Genomic DNA, 6085 nt, shown 5'->3' with positions numbered 1-6085 from the left:
CCTTGGTGTGTTTCATATAATCATCAGTTTATACTAGAAGATTAGTTAACAGAATTGAAAATTTTCTTTTATAGACTCCCTGTTCCCCAACCAGCTATCTCTGCTCACTCTTGTAGTTATTTTGTGTATGTGTGCTCTTGGTTTTGAGTGTGTCGCTTATGTTCCTGTCCAAGTTTAGTTTTTTCTTTAAATGAGTGTTACATTACAGTAAATTGGAAATTTGGCTGGTTGTAGATTTAATTGCATGTTTGTGTAGTTGACCACAAACCACTAGTGATCTAATTGTGAACAGTAAGTGACTTTCTTTTATACATCGTTACTTGAAATCCTGAATTCAACTTAAATTCTACTTGGTTTGCATCCTTTGTTTATGGATTTTTGTCTTTTTATCACCAAATCTGTAAAACAAGTTCTTTTCTAATACAAAAGCACCAGTTTACCTTTCAAGAAAAACTACCTTCTGAAAAGTTGACAGAAATATTTTTGCATTTATGAAATTGATTTGATACAGATTGAAGTAAATCATTGACATTTATTTTTTTTTTATTTTATTTTTTTTTTGAGACAGAGTCTCGCTCTGTTGCCCAGGCTAGAATGCAGTGGCGCGATCTCAGCTCACTGCAAGCTCCGTCTCCCGGATTCACACCATTCTCCTGCCTTAGCCTCCTGAGTAGCTGGGACTACAGGCGCCCACCACCATGCCCGGCTAATTTTTTTTGTATTTTAGTAGAGACGGGGTTTCACTGTGTTAGCCAGGATGGTCTCGATCTCCTGACCTTGTGATCCGCCCGTCTCGGCCTCCCAAAGTGCTGGGATTACAGGCGTGAGCCACCGCGCCCGGCCGACATTGTTTTAAAAAGCAAGAATAAAGGCATTTCTAAGATAATTTTAAAGAAACTAAAATTCTATTCTTTTTTTTTTTTTTTTTTTTTTTTTGAGATGGAGTCTCGTTCTGTCACCCAGCCTGGAGTGCAGTAGCTCAATCTCGACTCACTGCAACCTCTGCCCCTCGGGTTCAAATCAGCCTCCCGAGTAGCTGGGATTACAGGCACACACCACCACGCCCAGCTAATAATTTTTATATTTTTAGTAGAGATGGAGTTTCACCATGTTGGCCAGGCTGGTCTCAAATTCCTGACCCTAAGTGATCCGCCCACCTTGACCTCCCAAAGTGCTGGGACTACAGGCGCGAGCCACTGTGCCTTGCCTCTCTTTATTCTTAATACTTAGACGTATCACATATCCATACCAAGACTTCACTGTGGGTTTTGGACAAATTCTTAGGCTGTGGTAGACTTGCAAACATAGATTCAATGATGGGCAAGATCATCGTTCTAGAATTGTTGGGCAGAGTTACTTTGTCAACTTTAGGATTAGCCCCCGGAAGTATTAGTCTAATTACTCGGTTGTGTTACAGTATTTGTACAATTCCTGTTTAGATTGGATAACTTGTGAAATGAATTAACTTTTACCTAATGCTAGGTCAAAATCTTTCAGGGGGCCTTGAAAATAATCTCTATTTTAGAAGCTTTCCTTGTCCCAGAGTAAGCGAAAACTTGTCTGGAAGTAATGTTAGCAAAACTGATAAGCACTTACTCTGGTTCTAAGTCGGGATCTGCCGTTCCCTGTGTGCCTGTGTTAATTTTCTTGCTTACTGAAGTATTGGGGAAGAGAGACTTCAGGAAATCTGTGGGCCTGTGTTACAGGAAATAGCCATACCACACTGGATAATCTGCAATGTGAATAACCAAGAATTAGGCAAACCTATTGGGAGACCTTTACATTATTCCATTTTCACAACTGGAAAGGTGGATGCTAAACTGAAAACATTAGGTTTGGATAGCTGCTCAAGTTATTGTAGTGTTCTATAATTCTTCCTATAAAAGACTTTATCAAAAGAATCCCATTGCAAAGTAGACTTTTAGCAAGAATGGAGGCTAGAATAATTAGGTTTAAAAAAACAGGTATAAAACAGGGGTATTAAATGTGTTTTTACAGATTGTTCAGTGAATCTGGTAGCCCAAAACCAGACACTGGTTCTCATTCTGCTACCTGCCCCTTCTATCCCTTAAATTTCTACTTTTCTCATTCTAAAACTTTTTATAAATAATGGGGATTGGGGATGTTTATAATACACTGTGAACATCTTTTCCTTGTCAGTATACTTCTACAATGTAATTTAATGGTAGCAGTAATATTCTCTCTTCTGGCTATCCCATAACTTAACCATTTGCTCTTAGTGACTAATCGAAGTAACTATGGGCAGTGGAGCCCTGATGAAATATAGGGAAGGACATTGAGAAGCCTCAGGAGGAGATTCAATTTAGTCAAGATTTAAAGTAGCTGTTCTCTTTAAAGTGGCATACCTTCCCCCTTGGGTACATCAGAGCAACTCTTCCTATTAAGTTTCTTCAGCTGATTATATGTAATAATTGAGAATTGTGAAAGAAATGTTCCCGCCATTGAGATTTTCTACTGCCTCCATACTCGTTTATCTACATTTTAAAGGATTGTGTTTGTACACCAGTACAAGAAAACTTCATAAGGAGGGTAAATGATTAGATATTTTAAATAGTAAATGAAGTTCACTGATCAGAGATTGGAATTGGGAGGGAAGATGGCTAAAGAGAAACCACACATTTCTAAGCCCTTGGGGTGAGTTTAGATCCTCATTAGTCTCAGGGAAAATGGGGATATTTGTAACTTGATTACTAAATGAGTTGTAAAAATAGACTTCCTGCTGCCTTTGAATGTGTTCTAAATGATAAATCTTCAATCTCTGAAAGCATGTGCGTAAGTGCCTTCCTTTTGTAATGTGGAAGTTTTAAGAAGGAACTACAGTAATCGGCTGAGTTTAAACCAAAAACTGAAAAGAACTGGCTTAGTAACAAGAGGCTTGCTAGTTTAAGAAGAGGCAGTAAATGAGAGTCAAGATTATGAGTCTGCTCAACTCCTACCAGCAACATTTCAGTTTACCCAAAGCTGCTAGCAGTGTTATACATAATTTTCTGCATATTTAAATATGGAGCATGGGGATGGGACAAGTCAGTCACACCATCTTCAGGGCTGCACAAAAAGATACAAACATGATCTGTACCATAAACTGAGTCAGATGGTGGTTCTTGTAAATTAGAATCATCTTGGATAAGTCAGCAATAGTTTACCTATATTCAGAATGGAAAATCTGAGTGTAATTACTTAAAATTTGGAAATAAAATGTAGCTATTCCCCTATATTAAAGCATTAAGGCTTTTATATCTGTTTCATGACATTTTCAATATCAGAAACACTGAGTGGAACTTTTGACATGATCTGTTTCTGCAATTTCAGGGAAATTACCAAAGTAGTATCACAAGGGACATGAATGGGTAGTGGTTTCAAGTCTACTTGAGTCAGAGGTGAAGTGCTAGGCATTATACCTTAATGATAAAACTAGGGCTAGGTGCAGTGGCTGATTGATGCCTATAATCCCAGCACTTCGGAAGGCTGAGGCTGGAGGATCACTTGAGCCCAGGAGTTCAAGAGCAGCCTGGGTAACAGGGAGACCCTGTCTCTAGAAAGCTAAAATTTCAAAAAGGATTGAGGGAATACTTGATAACTCGTAGATTTGGCTAATGCCCAACATGTGTAAATTAGCCAGATTTATTAGGTGACAAGAGAATGTGATCATAGAGATAACAAATAGCAATGCCTATTGAAAAATTATTAGTATTGTTGAAGTAAAATTTTCTGAAAGACCGTTTAAAACAACAGAGAAATACTGGACAGATAGACTGTGTTGCCCAGGCTGGCCTCAAGCGATCCTCCAGCCTTGGCCTCCCAGAGTGCTAGGATTACAAGCATGAGCCACTGTGCCCAGCCTACCTAGGATGTTTTTTTAAAAATCCTGGAAGCTCTAGTTATCTAGAGGCTAGGCAGATCTTTCTAAGTTTGTGTCTTCAGTGCATGAATGAAGGTTCTCAGAATTCATATTCTGAGAGCTGCCATCTCATTTGAATTTGAGAAAGCCAACTACAAAATCCGCTTTTCTTAGACTGTTCCCAGTAGTTTTTCTGGAACCACACATAATCTTATTCTCATGTCTGGAAGCTTATGAGAACTCTTGAGTCAGTCCTATCTTTTATGTTTTCCTAAGCAGGTGATTCCAAGTGCTTTTTCAAAAATGCATCCTCATGTTGAAGATTGTATTTGTGGTCAAGGATTTCAGAAATGGTCCCTTTTCTTTGCTAATAGGCAGGCTTTTTTGATGTCCCTATTACTTTAAATGGTGCCGTTATCTTTTTAACTTTCCCCAGGAATAGCATCCTTCTGCCATCCCTTCCACCATCACCACTACTTAGACACCCTTAGTTGCCGCCCCTTCATGAGAAAAGATGGAATCAGGACTCTACAGCTCTCTGTCCCTGGGGTCTTAAAATCCAAGTAGACCAATGAAGGGAATTTAGTCACCTTTTAGAGTACATCTGATTTTTCAGTCATTTCCTATGCTTCCCAAATCCTGGTCATTACACCTAGAAACTGCTCCTGGGCTAGCCCTACCAAGGTGTCAGGGCATGGGAGTTGTAGAATTTCATTTTAGTCTCCAACTTGGGCTTCCGTTTCAAGTTCCCTTATTTTCTGGCTTTGTTAGAGGGTATTTAATCCCATATTTTGCAGATTAGTATTTTGCATCTCATTTTCCTTATCTGTAAAATGAAAATAGTTGCCTCTGAGAACTGCGTGAAACCTAAGTATGAAATTAAGGCATAGAAAGGCTTGCTGTGAAGTACCTAATTTACTTTCATAGGTAGCATCCTCTTGTTCTGTTTCTTTTAAAAATCCAGCATGACCCTGAAAAATACTGTTGAAGGGCTCTTGAAGAGCAGTGTAAAGTAAAAGTGAGAAGCCTTTGGGGTTTAGAGCACTACCTTTAGTTGTGTGGCCCGGTTAGTACAAAGTGAATTCAGGTGCATACTTAATCTTTACCATACCCCTAGAGGTGGAAGTATTATCTCCATTTTGCAGAGAATAAAGCTGAGGCTTAAGGGTAAAAATTAGTAAAGAGTGAAAAATAAGTAACAGGCTTAAGGTAAAAATTCCCAAGTCTAAAGGCATTTTAAGAGAATTCCATGGAAAATGCCTCAGTTTTTTGCACATGTGAGCATTTTTCATTTAACTCTGGTTCTCTCATTCCTGGGCATGCCAATCAAAAGATTTCAGTGGCCCTTTTTAATATGATAGGAGTAATTAATATCCTCAGACTGTCATGACCATGAAGAGCTTGGGCTAGTTAAGGCACAAATAATTGTTTCAGAATCTATTTGTTGACTCAATGGGCACTTGCCCTGCCAAGCAAATGAAATGTCAAAATCAGCCAAAGCTATGGTGGAGTCAGAATTTTTACTTAGTTTCATCTTCGACGCCATAGCATGAGCAGATAGTGGCCCAGCCAGACAACTTTGTTGACTTTTTGAAGGATTGATCTTTTTCTAGAATAATGCAAATTCATTGACTTAAGTGTTTGTAGTTCTGAGTATGTAGTTTGCCTTGTCCTAGAGAGAAAAATCAAGAATGGGTGATGGACCTCATATTTTATTACTATGTGATGCTTTTTTTTTTTTCCTCTTCCTGAACCACATTTTTTTGTTTGTTTTTGTTTTTGCTTTTTTTTTTTTTTTTTTGAGACAAAGTCTCACTTGCTCTGTCACCCAGGCTGGAGTGCAGTGGCATGATCTCGGCTCACTGCAACCTCTGCTTCCTGAATTCAAGCAATTCCCCTGCCTCAGCCTCCCAATTAGCTGGAATTACAGGTGGCCGCCACCACCCCCGGCTAATTTTTGTACTTTTATTAGAGACGGGGTTTCACCATGTTGGCCAGGCTGGTCTCAAACTCCTGATCTCAAGTGACCTGGACCACATTTCAACCTCTAGCTTCTTTTCTGTTCTGGCCCTCCATTTTCTATCGCTTTTTCACATTTTACCAAAAAGCTATTTAAATCAGTCCACTGACCTATGGGTCTTCATTCTGATCCCAGTGTCTCTAACATACCCTTGACTAATAGCTGCTAAAAGTGTACCAATTGAGAAGAGGGTTGGTTCTGCTTCC

This window comes from Mandrillus leucophaeus, unplaced genomic scaffold (genome assembly GCF_000951045.1).
Source record: "Mandrillus leucophaeus isolate KB7577 unplaced genomic scaffold, Mleu.le_1.0 Scaffold87, whole genome shotgun sequence".
Lineage (NCBI taxonomy): Eukaryota > Metazoa > Chordata > Mammalia > Primates > Cercopithecidae > Mandrillus > Mandrillus leucophaeus.
This window is presented reverse-complemented; position numbering follows the sequence as displayed.